Here is a 17,565-nt window from a genome sequence, read left to right as displayed (position 1 = left end):
AGGGCTCATAGTATATTCCATAGTCACCCACAAGGACAATTGACAGCCCTGAAATACAAGCGAGTGACACCTGGTAGTCCGACCGGTCGATGGAAATCCAATACAGTCGACTAGTGAAACCCCCGATGCACTTTACCTGTTTTCGGAACTGCCTTTCACCCCGTGGTCCGAACAACGGAAAGATACCGAAATTGCTTAAGCATTCGCAAACAAGGGACTGAGGGCAATGGATTCCGCGGCACTGACTCTCCGCACAGCGCTGTGAAATCGGAACAAGGGAACAGGTTCTTCAAAGTCGGGGACAAGACGTCTGTTCGGGAACGCTGAAGGCACCGTAGGACTCTGTGGCTTCTGGAAACGGAAATGACGCAAAGCGCATTTCCCGGTGGAAGTCAGGCTTTTGTTGGCTGCCTGACCTCCACGCGCATGCGCGTTAGGATCCCGTTGTCTGTAGCGGAATGAAGACGGCAATCCTGAGAGGCCCTTCTAAAACCTTTTTGGCGCACTTGAACAGAAATGTACGTAATGAGCGGTGATGGGAGAGCGTAGAGGTATTGAATTTAGGTTAGGGAAATTAAACCATGAATACATAGTTTTGCAGCATTTCAAATGGAACTGCCTGTTTATTTCTGCAGTTTTTAGGGAGCAAACAAAAGTGCTTTATATTACCACTATATTACATCACCACACAAGGTCAGCCTTTTGGCAGGGGGAGGGTTAAGTAATATACATAGAATCACAGGATGTTGGCATAGAATCACAGGATGTTGAGTGATGCCGGGACTTGAACCCTATGCCGCAGTTTTAAAGTCGACCGTTAGGCCATATCTCCTCCCTAGTTCAGGGCAGCCAGGCGTCGCCCCCCACGACCCAACAACGAGTTTGATTGTGTTTTTTTTCCAGTTATTTCGCTTCATTCTTAGTGTCAAAACACATGTTCTGTAGGTAGGTGTACATTGTTGAGTAGGCAGTGATTTCCTTTTTAGGTCTCGGCTGGCGATCCGATCCGAGAGCTTCTTGAAATCAATCCGGTTTTGGAAGGGGACTTGAAGCCCCGCCCCCTCTTCCCATCGCCTGGTTAATGATTAAGTGTAACACCTGCTGGTCATTGACGAGCAGCACGATGACTAGTTACTTTCAGCCCCTGCAGCCTTCCCCCTCTCCAATACTTCAGGGGCCACTTTTCTCTGGCCTTGCACCCAAATATGTTTGTTTGTTTACACATAGCGCTTCATACCAAATATCTGACGCCTCTATGAGCTATAACCAAGACCATACCCTAACCCTCCTTTCGTTCCACCGGACTAAGACCCCTTGCTCGCTCATTACACCAGAGGGTGGTCCTGACCGTGGCACATTAGGGGCAGTACTTCACAGTGTGTTTGAGGTGTGAGCGACTGCCATCACACCCCATTCCAGTAAATAGTCACTCACACGACCAGATCATTCGAGGCCAGCAGGAGGTGTCACTCAATACGAGTCCTGCTGACACCGCGGCATCCCGAGGGCCGAAGTCCTAATTAAGTGGGGACTCGGGTACCCAGAGCCTTCCCCAGTGATGAGGTAACTCCTGAATTTCACTACTGCTCCCTGTTGAACAGAATAGTCCAATCCAATGATGCCATCAGGTCCTTTGTTATCTGCTATATAGAAGGATGCGGGCCAGAGATGCCGGCCAACACACCACACATCTTGAAATACGCATTTACTTCGGTTCCAGTTTACTACTTGCAGGTCACCTCTTACCATAACCAGTGATGGGTTCCATGACCGTCCCCCAAAGACCAACCGACCCACCTGTCAGCAGCACAACACACACCGGCCAAGAAACCTGAGAGACACACAGAGGCAGAGCACAACATAAGATAACATACCATACAGTAACCTAATATAACAATTCCCCTTATCCCTCTCCTGTCACTGTCCCTGTCACTTATTACCCATCCTCCCTCCTTGTAATGGCACACCCTATGACTGTTACCATCTTCACTTCATCTGTCCCACCGCTCTCTCCATCACCTCCTGTTTTCAGACTATCTTTAAAAAAAAATTATTTATCGGATCTTTGATATTGCCGTGGAAGTCTAACTGTATCAAAGGTTAGACATCGCATGGCCTCTCCTGGGAAGGTGGCTGAGCAGTGGTCTGAGATGGAGCCTGCCCCAGACAAGCAGCTATTCATCACAAATACAGAAAGGTTTGAGCCCGTTAGAGGAGTCCCAGCCTCTCTCGCAGGATTCCACCTGTATACCTACCATCTCCAGCATGTAAAGCAGTCCACCAGAACCTCCATGAAATCCTATGCAGAAACTCCGGGTCTCTGCAGGACAAGCCCTAAAATCATACCCTGAATGAGACACCAAATCTCATGAATCTCAGTACAACATTGTTAAACACCCACAGGAAACTTCTCTTCGTAGACCGGCGGGACCCTCCACCAGAAACGCCCTCTTCTATCTCATTATTGCAGAGAGGCCCTAAGCCTTTGCATTGTAGGTAAGCCTTCTGCTACTCTTTGGACAGAGACTAGATACCCCCAAGAGTGACAAGAAGCGCTCTACACATCTACTGATTGATTGATTAATTGATTGAAGTCTACCTGCGAACTGCTCTCCTTACTTATCTCCATTCTCCTCTGTTGTCACCCTCTCACATTTTCTCACTCATCCCCTTCAGCATTCACTTCCTCTCCCTCTCTCTAAGTTATTTTGCGGTAAATCTAGTTTTTGGCAACGCAGGACAATAATAGGAAATGTATATGAAATGTACCTCAACTAGACAAACCCAATAAGACTGCTGGTGGAATTGACAGGTACCATGCCCTGAAATGTAAGATATGTCATCCTTTGTGAAACTACAAGGATTCAAACTGATTGTAATGACTCACACTGGTTGTTTCTCACTCTGAAACATATAAAGTATCTTGACACCCGTTTGTACATTATTTTGACTGGGCAATAGCAGGAACTAAATAAATATAAAATAAATAAAAGACACCTTGACTCTCCAGGTTGAGCAGTGAAGGCCTTGGCTAAAGCAAGTGATGTGAAGGTACAGCAACTTAAATGACACATTTAGTACACACAGCAACCGTTAATGTCTAGACTGTATTTCAGTATTTATTTATTAGGATTTGGAGCTCAAAAGAGGTCTACAATGATACAAGCAAATATGTAAAAAGAGCAATCCAGTGACCCATACAATAAAACGTACACAAGTTTACAAGTACAAAAAGATGCCATACGGTTTAGTACCATTCTGTACTTCAAAAACCCCAAAACAGATGCACAAGGGAATCAGTTAAACATTAATATGCAACTCTTGAACAATACAGGAAACTCTGCATCCTTGATACAGTACAGTGGAGAAAATGTGCAAAATGGCATGGGAAAAGCTGAACAAAGGAAAATAAATTAATTTGACTTTTCGAATCAATACTAATACAGTACTTTTGTTATGGACCACACAGACTTTAAAGAAACCTATGATACCTTATTCAGACAGGTACAAAGTCAGATACAGTTAATACTACAATTACAGTAAACAAAACACATGAAAAAAATGTTTAAGAAATGTAAACTTTTTTGTGCAATCTGTTTTGGATGGAGGGGGGGGGGGCACTGACGAGCTTCTGCTGCCAAAGTTAAATGATACTTTATGAACAATGGTCTTAACATTTGGCATTGTAATGAGTGTAGGAAGGGACACACACATATCACATGATTTAAATTTTGGACACCGTTCAAAGAAAGGTCACAAAGCCTTTCCTCTCGTCCCTAGCTATACCTTCCCAAGCTCCTGTAATAACTTGTAGCCGAAGCATATTCAACCATAGTAATAAAATAGTTCTATGCACACCGTGGGGATGGTTCCATGAAAAATACGGTTGAGTTTTTTTTACAAATACTTCCCTCATCTACCATTCCATTATGAGTATGCAGGGCACAAAGTAATATGTCCCTTTTCTTTCTCACTTCATAAATAGATTGTTTTAATCCGGTTTTTTAATTGAAGCTTGAGGAGAGGTACCACCTCATTTTGACCAATCGAACATGTCCAGTGCTTTAAGATAATTTGAAAAAAGGGTACTTCTTCCTTCAATCTATAAAATATTTAATGTTTTAATGAAGCATGAATAGAACCCGGGTCACTATTCAATAACTTGTTCCCCCACCTTAGAACAGCTGCCATAACAAACACATTTGTGGAGAGGAGCCCAAGTACAAGCTGGAGGGTGGAAGGAGCAGCTGAATGATTCAAGTTTCAGAGTTGGAGCTAAATACGCCCTTCGACCTTCTAAAACAAGCATTTGCAATGCAATAGGTTTCGCATTTATGCGAGTTTAAGCTATTGGCATTGTAAATGACAATATCTTTTATGTTTTAAAAACAAAAATAAAAGGCATTGTTATTTGCAATGTCAACAGCTCAAACGCGTGATAATGCGAGACCTATTGCATTGCAAATGCTTATTATGTCTTGGCCTCGGAATACCAACTTGTGGACAGGCCTTGCATACTTGGCTTCTGTTACGTGAGTCTCACGTAAGACCTAATAGTTCTACCTCCATCTCCCTCACAAAACAGGTATATAAAATGTAACTGGAAGAAGGAGGGCCGGTATGTTTTTTTCAAAAGCATCCTGGGCTCACATTGCCTCCTTTCTCTGCTCGATTTGAGCAACATGCCTAGAGTAACTTTGGAGCCTCCTGTAGCTGCACAAATTGATGTGCTGACCTTTGCTGCTGATGTAGTTTTGGCAAAACGTAATCAATCCCTGTACAGACACTGCAGCAGAATAAGGTGCGTCACAATTGGTTGTTGCCGAGAAGTGGCCTGGTTTTAAGAAATGATTTAAAAACTGTGGTGCCGATCACGATCCGGTAAAAAAATTCCCCGTGCGACTTGTATCCGGTCTTTTTACCGTACGAATCGTACAAGTGCCGTACGAACTGGCAATCACGATTCGCATGGGAAAAAGACCATACGAATCGCATTGGGAATAATTCCCCACACGTCCTCGGGTCGGAAAAAGTGTCCGACACGTCCTCGTACGATTTACCGTACAAACGTGAAAAGCGAAGTCCGACCGGGGAATCACGATCCGTCCCGGGCGTCCGAATGTACAACCGTATGGTTAAAAGACCGTCCGCACCGAACTCCTATAACAACCATGGAGGCGTCCAAACAGGTGCCCGGTACGTGCCGTACCCCCCCCAGCCCCCGCATGTACGCGCCGTACCCCCCCCCCCAGCCCCCGCATGTACGCGCCGTACCCCCGCCAGCCCCCGCATGTACGCACCGTACCCCCCCAGCCCCCGCATGTACGCGCGTACCCCCCCAGCCCCCGCATGTACGTGTCGAACCCCCCGTGTATGTACACCCGAGTACGTGTCGAACCCCCCCCGTGTATGTACACCCGAGTACGTGTCGAACCCCCCGTGTATGTACACCCGAGTACGTGTCGAACCCCCGTGTATGTACACCCGAGCTACGCGCTGGGGGTACGCACCGTACATACACGGGTGGGGGTACGACTCGAACGTACTCGGGTGTACATACACGGGGGGTTCGACACGTACTCGGGTGTACATACACGGGGGGTTCGACACGTACTCGGGTGTACATACACGGGTGGGGGTACGACTCGAACGTACTCGGGTGTACATACACGGGGGGGTTCGACACGTACTCGGGTGTACATACACGGGTGGGGGTACGACTCGAACGTACTCGGGTGTACATACACGGGGGGGTTCGACACGTACTCGGGTGTACATACACGGGGGGTTCGACGCGTACATGCGGGGGCTGGGGGGGGTACGGCGCGTACATGCGGGGGCAGGGGGGGTACGGCGCGTACATGCGGGGGCTGGGGGGGGTACGGCGCTTACCGGGCCACCTACTCTGGTCGTTTCGCGCCGTACTTCGCATTTGCGGCACTTTTTGGGTGCCGTGAAAATATTGCCGTCCGGACTGCTGTCGGTTCGAATCGTAATTCCTGGGTCGTGAAACGCTGCCTAGAAGCGTCCCGACGTCACGTCGCAGCATTCCCGGATCACATTCGTATGCATATTTTCGTCGGTCGGTGTTTTTTACGATTCGTACGGAAATGGTGTTTCCGTGCGAATCGTAATTCCATGTTTGTAATGTTTTACAACCGGGTACGAGTCGGACGGAGAATACGCTCCGACCGACGGTTCATACCCGGTTTTTACCGGATCGTAATCGGCACCTGTGCGTTTCCCTTTTTGTCACACCTTTTCCTCCTCCTCACCGTCTGATATTTGCCGGATTACATTTTTTTAGCTGCAGAGGCAAGATTCCATGATGTATTCTGGTGCTGGAGTTAACCAGTTCCGGGGTCAAACAAGTAAGTTAACTAATGCGGGAGCAGTTTAGCATCCAGGCTGAGCCCAATGAGAGCTGTATTGGGCCATTCCCAGCCGCTAATACGATTTTCAGCCCGCACCAGGGACGCCAATGGCTCCATTGCTAGGGCGAACAGCAAGGGTGAGAGGGGACAACCCTGCCTTGTGCCCCTGGCAATGGGAAAGGTTTCTGATAATAGGCCGTTGCGTGCGCACGGCTGTGCATAGAGTACCTGGACTAGAGACATGAACTGGGGTCCGAATCCCATCTCGGCAAACACGTCCTGTAGATATGTCCTCCGGATCACCCTGGTGCCGGGAGGAAGCCGCGGACGGCCTAGGAGTACTGGGGCGGGCAGCCCAACTCGAGCCAGTGGATGCCGCGTTGAACAGGGCCTCGGATCGAGGAGGAGGAGCTTCTGCCGCCGCTGTGACCGAGCCGGGCGGAAGGCTGTGCAAAGACTGGCTGCGGAGACCCGGATCGTGGACCTGGGGGGAAGCCTGTGCTGAGAAGATCACCGTTTCCAGCCTCTACGGGGCGGATGCTGCTGGGACGCTCGGAGACACGCTGTGCCCTCCATAGGTGGCGCGGACGCCGGGTGTTAATCCCCGGCCCAGGTCTGTTGGCGCCGCTGCGTGAGGGGTTGTAGGTGCTTCCTGGGCCGGGCTAGGACTGCCGCAGTGTGGAACCCCGGTTGATCGTCGCCCGTGGCTGGTGTGGAGGAGATCGTCCTCTTGTGAGGAGGAAGTGGAGACACTACATTCTGCCCCGGCTGCGGTGAGAAGGTTGCATGACACAGCTCCGGGGGGTGAGGATTTGAAGTCTATTGTGTGGAGCTGGGTGGGTGCCTGAGACCGCTGGGGCCTGGATGGTCCCCTGTGCCCCCTGACTCCCCCTGGATGTGGGGGGGGGAGAAAGCCGTGAAAGATCACCCTACATGCCCTGGCTGCTTGACTGCCCCTCCCGAGACTGTGGATGGATGAGCTGTAACTGACCGGCGCTGTTTCATTCATTGGAAGCGTCGCTGGATGTGCGGTGCCTGGGGGAGGCTGGAGACCGAAACCGCTGCAGTCGGTGGTTGTTGTTGTGGCGCAGTGGAGGGTCCTCATACGGAACGTTTTGTGAAGCTACCAGAGCACATATGGAGAGAAGCTATCGGTGGCTGCCTCAGCTGTGAACTGACCAGGCTCGCTACGGAGGGCGCACCTTTGGGAGAGGGTGGAGGTGGCGTGACCTGGAAACCTTGAGTTGATCTGTGTATGATCCGGCTCCCTCGCGCCCCTCCCTCTGGTACGTGGCTGTGCGCTGAAGGTGTAGCTGCGGTGGTCGACATTCCGCCCGAGAGCCCTGATCTATATATCTCACGGAGCGCTGGTGGTAGACTGAGGCCACGCGCGTGGAGGCGGAGGAGAGAAGGTATGACCGTGTGGCGGGGGTAAGAAACAAAAAACAGGAGTAGGCCCGTTATCCCAGCAGAGACCGGGCAATAATGTTTAACAAAACAACAATGCCTCAACTGGATATCATTAAAAAAGGCAAGTTTCAAAACAGTAATGAAATCACAGGGGAAAGGAAGGGAGACCACAAAAGAAATTTAGAATAGGGTATATATTGTAGGTAGTTATAACAGCACTACGGTACAATAAAAGTACAAATGACCAAAACACACAAGTGAGCACTGAACGTGCTAGTGATAGTGAACGGCGCAGTGAACACAATGGGTGAAGACAGCGTGAACGGCGATAAAATAATAATGACAATGTGGTCAAGAGAATATCATTATATACAATCTAGTTTGAACAAATTTATAAGTGACCACAGAAAAGCCAAAGTTCTTTGCTGAGGATTGTCGACGGCGTTTCAGCCTGATTGATTTCAGGCCATCATCAGGACAATGGTCATAAATAAACGTGTGCTGGGCGTAGTACAAGTAAGTAAAAGGAATCCAATAGAAGTGGATCAAACCGGGTATGAATCAGCGCACAATCAATGGTTTAATAATCGGGGATCAACATCAAGGGGGTCTGCAACCGGGAAGCATTCGAAGTCCGGGAGCCAGGCATAGGCATCAAATCTACGTGCCTCGGAAGAAGGTTCAAAAATGACTTAATCAAGGGGCAGGAGCAAATCCTCAAAGGATACGAGACGGGACGGTCGAATCACGCGTCCATGCCGTGTGGCGGGGGTGGCTGGATCGTGTTTCGCCCCCGTACCTACTGGAAGGTGGTAAGCTAGAGGCCCTCCGGCCTTTTGTGTGTCGCGATTGACATCGTCGCCGGAATGGGGAAACAGGACGCCAAGCAACCAAAACTGAATTTCGACCACAAACGTGCCACGCGACATACTGATTCAGAACCCGAGACCCTTGCCGAAAGTCAACGCGAATCCAATGCAGAGGACAGGGGGGAAGATTTGAGGACCCTTATGCTGGAGATGAGATCTAGCCTCCGCAACATTGACACCAAATTGGATACCCTCACGTCGCAGTTGGACTCTGTCAAATCGCAGGTGGCCACGCACGAGACACACCTAGACGCACCGGACAATCGCTCAACAGAGTTCCATGAATTCCAGGTGGAAACCAAGGAACAATGATTACATATCGATAAACTCCTGGGAGTCATACGAGCTAAAAATGACGATTTGGAGGCAAGATCGCGACGCAACAACATCCGCGTAACGGGAATTCCGGAGACGACTGCCATATCCAGAATGGAAACCTACGTCACGGAACTATTACATGAGCTCTTTGACCCGCACCTGTCAAAAGTCTTTGCGGTGGAGAGAGCTCACAGATCGATGGGCCAGAAGCCACCAGTAGGAGCGCCACCCAGACCTATTATTGCCAGAATTCTGTGCTATCAGGACAGGGATCTGATCCTGCGGTTAGCAAGAGAGAAGGGTACCATCACGCACAAGGGCAACAACAATTCTTTTTTTCCGGATTTCACCCCGGTGGTGCAGGTGGCGAGAAGAGAGTTCCTCCCGGCTAAGCGAATGCTTCTGCAGGCACAGATCCCGTACTCTTTGTTATACCCGGCTAAACTCAAGGTGTCTTTTGATGGCACCACTCATTTCTTCGCGGACGCCAAATCAGCGTTAAAATTCACAAAGCATGTCGGAGGCAGAAAACCCAAGAAGCATGCTGAAGGTGCGGAGGCAGCCGGCGGCCAGCTAAGTGACAATGATTGACTGGGGATATTGTAATAGACTGTCCACTAGCTATGGCATGGTGCTTTACACTGAAGTTGTATTGATGTGGATGCACATCTCTCCCTCATGTGTTACCACCACGTTGTGACTAATGTTTTTCTTATTAATGGGGTCTTGGGCGGGTTGAGCCCTCTGCAGATTTACTGGCCACCCTGTTTTATATGGGGTAGTCGCCAGCACAGTTACGCCCCCGCGGGAAAGTTCCCTCTTTTTCTTGCTGTGTATGTTCTATTTAGGGGTGGGCAATCTACAACCTGATTGGGGGGGTTGGAGTGGGTGGTTGGAGTGGGTGGTGGGTGGCGGCGGGAATGTGTTTTGTTGGTTCTAGCCAGTACAAGATTTGATAGATATGTGGATGATGTCAATTTTGTGTTATGTGGGCTTTGTTGGTTCTATTATTAGGTAGATGTTAAATGCAGGTGACACACGCAGCTCCGCTAATGTCCTAAACTGCTTAACCTGGAATGTTCGGGGACTGAATGATGGTAGAAAGTCCAGACTGGTGCATGCTTACTTAACTCGTCACAAGATTGATATATGCCTCCTGCAGGAAACACATTTGAACACCACCCCCTCGCCCCGCCTTAGACATAGTAGATTGGGTCATATCCTGCCATATTCTCTAATTATGCCAGGGGAGTGGCTGTGTTAATTAGACAAGGGTTGGACTGGAAGGAAGGGTTGATACAGAGGGACCGGGAGGGACGATTTGTTTTGGCTCAGGGGATCCTGTGTGGAATATCTGTGGCCCTCGTGGCTATATACGGCCCGAATGGTGACTCTCCTGAGTTCTTCCACAAGGTCTGGGCAATGACTAGGGCGACTGGCTGCGATACCATAATTTGGGGGGGCGACTTCAATGCTGTCCTTAATGACACGGCTGACAGGCGCGGGGCTGCTAGAGCTTTGCATCCAATGGCCGGTACGGCCCTGAAAACAATTATGTCAGATGGGGGATTGGTTGATATATAGCGAAGCAGGCATGCTGCGGTGAGGGAGGGTACTTGTATTTCGGAGCACCGAAATGCGTGGTCCCGTTTGGACTATTGGTTGGTATCCTGGGATGTTGCCATGTGGACTAGGGACGTAAGGCATATGCCCCGTTCCCTGTCAGATCATGCCCCTAACATGTTACATTTGTCGATCCCGGATTTGCCTCGACGCGCCTTTTCGTGGCGTCTCCCACCCCACGCCCTCTTAGATGAGGTTTTTAAAGAGGAGATCAGGAATGATATTATCGACTATTTTGCGTTGAATACTGGGTCGGTGACTACTGAATCCTCCCTTTGGGAGGCGTTTAAAGTGGTCATTAGGGGCCTATGCATAGCCCGCCAAGCGGGAGTGCTAAAGGCTATACGGGGTACACTCGTGACACTAGAAGCCAGCATAAAAGCACTTGAAAATCAATTCTGTGAGACAGGCATCTCAGACACTGCTGGCTTGTTGAAAGCTAAGCTATTGGATTATGCCGAAGAAGCGCACTGGGAGGTGAAATTTTTGGGCAAATATGCGGAGGCTAGACGGTATGGGGAGGGAGATAGGCCGGGTCGTACGCTGGCTACTATGATATGACCACCCAGATCAGAGACGTACATTCATGAACTGCACACTAAGTCGGGCGAAACGGTCAGAGGCCAAAGTGAAACTCTAAGTGCCTTTTCGGATTTCTATTCCGACCTCTATACGGCCACTCAAGATAAATGCCCGGAAGGGATGGAGGATTTTCTGGATTCCATCGCGCTGGTTTGGTTTAATAACTCCCATAGGGAGTATATGGACCTTCCGATAGATGCGGGGGATGTTGCCCAAGTAATCAAGAGTCTACCACTGGATAAAGCCCCTGGCCCAGATGGTCTGACCACAGCCTTCTACAAGACGTATGCTGAGGAACTGGCTCCCAAACTGCTGGCGGTCTATGAGGAGGCCCTAGAGGTGGGAAGGTTGCCTGCAACAATGCATGAGGCATTGATAATTACATTGTTGAAGCCTGACAAGCCAGCGACCGAAATGGACTCGTATAGACCTCTCTCACTAATAAATGTTGATGTGAAGATTTTGGCCTAACTAATAGCTAATAGAGTGCAGCCTATGCTACCCCTAATAGCACTTCCTGATCAATCGGGGTTTATTCCGGGGCGATCAATGTCGCACAATCTACGCACGATCTTCTCCACTTTGCATTATTTACATCCAGAAGTACACGCAGCGGTAGTATTTCTTGACGCCACTAAGGCCTTTGACACTCTTGAATGGCCACACTTATTTACTATACTGGACCGAATAGGATTTAGCCCGCTCCTTATTAAAAAAATCTGTCTGTTATACACTATGCCGAGTGCCCGGGTCAGGGTAAATGGAATGATTTCCGAGCCATTTCCTATCTCGCGCGGTACGCGACAGGGGTGCCCCCTCTCCCCGTTGCTATTCGCAATAGCTATGGAGCCACTGGCTGCTCGTGTTAGGCAGCATCACACAGCACGGGGTATAGGATTCAGTTCCAGAAGCTTGTTAATATCGCTATATGTGGACGATGTGACGCTCTATCTCCTGAACCCGGAGGAAAATCTAGACCCAGTGCTGCGCGAATTTATACGATTTGAAGGGTTGGCGGGGATCTCCGTCAACTGGTCAAAGTCGGTGATATTTCCCTTGACGGATAGCACCCCGAGGGTCCCCTCTGAGTACCCCCTGAGGTGGGAGGCGGAGGCGGTTAAATACCTGGGAATTTGGCTGTGCCGTCACCCTCAGGAGATTTGGAATTTGAATTATGGACGAGCGGTCGTTTGGCAGGAGGAGAAGGTGAAGATCTGGGCGAGACTGCCTCTGTCACTTACGCGCAGGATCGCTTTGATTAAAATGGTCGTACTGCCAACATTTTTATATCTATTCACAAACATTCCAATCCCACTCACGTCACATTTCTTCGCAACGCTACGCTCTCGGTTGGTTGAGTTGGCGTGGGCCGGAGGCCAAGCACGGGCGTCCTGGGACATGCTAACTTTGCCACTGAAGCAGAGCGGATTGGGTGCTCCGGATATGCGTCTATATGCACTATGTGCACAAGCTCAATTTCTACACTTTTGGATCCACCCCACTCCCTTTCAGCCTCATGTGGCTGTAGAGCAGGATAGTATGGCGCCAGTCCCATTGAATGTGGCCATTTGTGGAAGGGCGCAAGGTCCGAGGTGAGACGTAGATTCTGCTGAGATGCTGCGATGGGTCTGGGAGGAATTGCGCAAGAGGGCGGGAGTACCGATTCTGTTTGCTCCATTTATGTCACTGACACAGAATCCGATGCTGCCATGTATTGTGGGAGGGATGGGTGGGTCTCTGGAGCGGAAGATGCGCCTCCGCACGTTTGCTGACTTGTTTCCAGACAACCGATTTATGCCCCCTCCGGTGGCTGAAGAGGGACAGAAAGTATCCTTTTCAGAATTGTTTTTGTATCATAAATTACAGGCGACTTGCCGTGCGCTTAGCGAGGCATTTCCGCTGGCTCCTCCGACCTTTCCAGCACTGGAAAGCGTTGTGAGCTCCTCCTCCCCGCGCAGGTTGGTCACCAGGATATATAGACAAATGCAGAATACAGCGCCGGTGGTTCAACCCCAGTCGCTTCAGCACTGGAATGAGGAGCTTCATCCTCCGCTGAAGGAGGAACAGTGGATTTTTTGTTGTGGACAGCTGACGGACCTCTCTCCAAATTATAGATTGAGACTAATACATTTTAAATATTTGCACAGACTTTATAGGACACCGATTAGTCTGCGTAAGATGGGTCTTAGAGAGGATGCTGGCTGTTGGCGATGTAGGCACTCACCCGCTTCTTTTTTGCATATGGCATGGGCCTGCCCGAAACTCGGAGACTTCTGGTCTCGTATTTTTTCACTGATTAATCAGATTGTGGGAAGGTCTGACACCCTATCCCCGGAGCTGGGTATCCTGGGGTATGTTAAGGATACCCCACCTAAATTGCGTAAATTGCATGCTCTGCTTTTCATTTTCACTAAAAGACAGGTGGCGAAGTGCTGGGGTAGGAGTAGGGTACCATCGGTACAGGGTTGGTTGGCGGATGTGGTCTATGGACACTCACAGTTAACTACGTTCTGGGAACTGATGCCTCCGACCTCCCGTCCTCGTGACATTTGGGAACCATTTGTGCAGTGGGCTCGGGAGCGGCGGGAGGAGGCTATGCTGGACGGTGTCGTGGGCATGTAAACTCCGGGCTATAAAATGTTGATATGTGGTGGCTATTTGGAAGGTGGGCTGGAGTAGTTTACCCTCAATGCTGTAAGGAGGAAACTGTGGCCAAATTGGGACTCGTAATGATATGTCTGATTTAATGTATGCATACATGTAGATGATAGTTGAACATCCCCGATCCCGCAGAGGATATTTTAAGATGCGTGTACCTCAGAGCAGAGCTCAAAGGCCCAACCATTACATCTGTGCATTGATATCTATCATTTGACATAACACAGATGCTACGACGATGTAACAATTGACTGGCCTGTTTTATATTGTTGGTTGTATTGTTATGTAAATTGGTGAAAATGCTAATAAAAAATAAATAAATAAAAAAGTGTCGATGGGCTAGAGCCAGATGTATCTCTGAAGGCAGTGTCGGGTCGCACGAAGCCGCATTGGTCCGGGTGGACCAACAAAGGCAAGTAAGGCTTCAATCGCTGGGCCAGGATGGTGGCGTACATCTTGATCTCCGTATTGAGGAGGGAAATGGGACGATAGTCCGCACATTGATGGGAGGGGGACTTGGATTTCGGGAGGACCACGATGGTGGCGATATCTGTTTCTGACGGAAAGGAACCTTTTTCCAAAGCTTCCTGAAATAGGCTGGCCAGATGTGGCACAAGAGTGTTGTGGTACAACGCATAATATTCTTGAAGAAGGCCGTCTGGGCACGGGGTCTTACCCGATGAGGTGAGGGAGATCGCTTCCTCAATTTCTTTCTTAGAGATGGGGCGGTCCAGATCCTTCTGGGCGGCCGTCTCCAACCGAGGGAGACGCACGTTACCACATTCCAGGAGAACATGGAGCGGTAGGTTGGAGGTTTGTGCTGTGTATAAATGCCGATAATAAGCGGCAAATGTGCGAACCATCGCCAATGGGGCGCTGTGCACCGTACCCTTTTCGTCTACCACTTCTGGAATAATACGATTTGCCCTGGGTTATGTGGCTAGCCTGTGTAGGATCGTACCGTTTTTGTCTCCCCAGCCATATACTCTCGCTACCGACGACCTCCATAAGAGCTTGGCAGCATCTAGGGATAGCTGCCTAATTTCGGCCCGGAGGTGAGCGAGTTGTCGGCCCTGGGCGGCGTCCTCAGACAGGGAAAGTGATTGCTCCAAGCGAAGCGCCTGCGCTTCCCTCAGGGTAATTTCACTCAACTGTGCTTGTCTCTGTTTCTTAAGCTGCCCCTGTGCGACACCTCGTATGGTCGCCTTCCCCGCCTCCCACAGGGTACCCGGGGAGGCCACCGACCCCTCGTTAGCAAGAAAATACTGTTTGAGTTCCGTCCCTACCGCTTTTTAAAACTCTGTCTTGGAAGAACCATGCGTTCATCCTCCATGTTTGGCGGGCTGAGGGAGGGGAGCCCCTGTACTAAGGAGCACCGGAGAGTGGTCGGAAAGTCCTCTAGGCAGTAAGCGAATGTCTACAATTTCGGAGCAGGGAGTAGCGGGGACAAAGATCGAATCTATGCGCGCCTGCTTCTGGTGGGCCACGGCCGTGTGTGTGAAATGAGCGGTGCGGGGATGCCATGTGCGCCACGCATCACAAAGGCCCAACGACTCTGACCAGTTCCTTAGCTGTTTCGCTTGCGCCGTTCGAAGGCAGAGGGGGGGCCCGTTATGTCTAGGGCCGGGGAGGAGACTGCATTAAAATCACCACCAATGACGGTGTTGCCCAGGGGGAGAGTGTTCAGCAGAGCCGCAGTTTGGGTAAGTGTGGGTTCGAGCATCGAGGGGGGAGAATACATGGACATGAGATTGAGGGGAGAGCCAGCCAAGGAGGCACAAATTGCCACAAATGTGCCCTGAGGGTCGTGGATCACCTGGGAAAGGACAAAGGGCAGAGTACGTTTCAGAAGGATGGCCACCCCACGGGAGCCCCTGGAGAAGCCGGAATGCTATACTCTATCATACCCGTATCGAGCCAGTAAGGGGCAACAATTACCCAGGAGGTGTGTTTCTTGAAGCATGAGGATGTCTATGTGAAGGCGTGCCCTTAAGCCGGTCTAAGAGACCGTTAACATTCTACGACAAGACATGGAGGGATGCCCTAGGCAGAGTTTTCTCGGTCATGGTGGGCGGTATCTGGGTCGGTGATGTGTCATCCCAGAGGGGTACGTGGACGCGTATGGGCGCCTACAAATATGCGGGTGGTCGCATGCAGTGAGGACAAATCCAGCCCTTGGAGAAGATGCATATGCCGATCCGTGGAAGCTGAAACAGCAAAACAAAAAAAACAACCTAGGAAAAAAACAATACCAAACCTCCCCCCTTCCCCTCCCCCACCCTACACTTCAAGAACGGAAGCATCTGTCGACCCCCATTTAACAAGACCAAACTATAATGCTCGGATTGGTTGCGTGGAGGACCCCTCCGGAAGGACGGATAAGCAATGGATCAGCATTAAAACAATTTAAATGAACATAGAAGTCTACCAGTGTCAGAGGACCCCACCGGGGAGGCATCCCGCCCCGATGGCGGACATCAATAAACTTGACCCCGTAGGCCTTTAGAGAGTAGGAGTGCGAGAACGGTCCGAATCTATCTTGGGTGAGCCCACCTGGGCTAGCGATGAAGGATGATCCAGGTAAGTTCTCGGTAGAGCGGACCCTGATGCGGTGCGGAGAGCCAGATTGGCTGGAGGAGTCACGAAGTCCGTGGGTCGCCACGCTTGAGGATCTGAGTGCTGTTGCCTGTGACTGGCACCCCCTACGAGACCTCGTGCGGCGCTGACGTCCTGGCGACCGCGGCCCCTCAGGCTGGGAGCCCCCACGGTCCGAAGAAGGGTCGCGCCTATGACAGAGAGGGCGTTCTTCCGTCAGCCATGTCCACGCCGCCTGGGGTGAGTCGAAGAATTGCGTTTTGCCATGGAAAATGACCCAGAGGCGTGCAGGGAATTGGAGCTGGTAATGTAGGCCCAAGGCATGCAGCTTCTTCTTAACGTCCGTGTATGAGCGCCGGAGAGCTTAGACTTCCCTAGTGTAGTCCGGGAATACCATAATGGTATGATTTTGGAACTTGATGGGACCTGCAGCACGTGCCACCTGCAGGATGGCATCATGGTCCTTGAAGTTGAGAACTTTCAGGATGATGGGGTGCGGTGGAGCTCCAGGGGGTGGCCTAGGTGCAAGGGATCTATGCGCTCTCTCAACCACAAACCACATCGAGAGGGTGTCTTTAGGCATCCATGACGTAAACCAGTCCTCGACAAAGGTGGCCACCTGGCCCGTCTCAACCCCCTCAGGAAACCCCACCAGGCGGAGGTTGTTACGACGTGCTCGGTTCTCCGTGTCTTCAGCGTGCCGATGGAGCTCCCTGGTATGATTGCGAAGGTGGGCCACCTGGTCCTTCAATTGTGAGATGTCGTCTTCTGCAGTGGATATGCGGGACTCGGCATCCGTCAGCCACGCCGTGGCGTTGCGGCGGTCCTGTCGGAGGAGAGACAGATCTACCTTGATTTCCCCAATTTTCCCCTCGATGGACGCCTGGGAGGCACTGATGGCTTGAAGGATGGTGTCAAGATCCCTGTCTTGGTGGGGGGGAGAGGACCCCCCGCCGCCCTCCCGGGATGTTCCTGATCGGAAGTAGTAATCCGGTCCATTTTTGTCTGTGTGGGAGCCGGCGTGGATTTAGGGGCCCTGTTCCTTCCCATGGTTGAAAATAAATCCTTTCATCTCCCGGATGTCAAGGACCAGGTGCAGAGGGAGACAGTGATCACGAGAACTTTGTATGGAGGCC

The 17,565-nt window shown here is 50.6% G+C and overlaps 1 long non-coding RNA gene across 1 annotated transcript in view; it reads right to left on the bottom strand.

Annotated features, from left to right (window-relative positions):
• LOC146866714 (uncharacterized) overlaps positions 1-17,565 on the bottom strand; it is an 82,047-nt gene that overhangs the window by 28,010 nt on the left and 36,472 nt on the right. The window contains exon 2 of the long non-coding RNA XR_014960500.1: positions 1,747-1,831. This is a non-coding gene — a long non-coding RNA (uncharacterized LOC146866714). The remainder of the gene's footprint in view (positions 1-1,746; positions 1,832-17,565) is intronic.

The sequence above is a fragment of the Triturus cristatus genome, chromosome 1_2 (genome assembly GCF_964204655.1).
Source record: "Triturus cristatus chromosome 1_2, aTriCri1.1, whole genome shotgun sequence".
NCBI lineage: Eukaryota > Metazoa > Chordata > Amphibia > Caudata > Salamandridae > Triturus > Triturus cristatus.
Note: the sequence above shows the minus strand (reverse complement) of the source record. Positions and strands in the feature narration are given on the sequence as shown.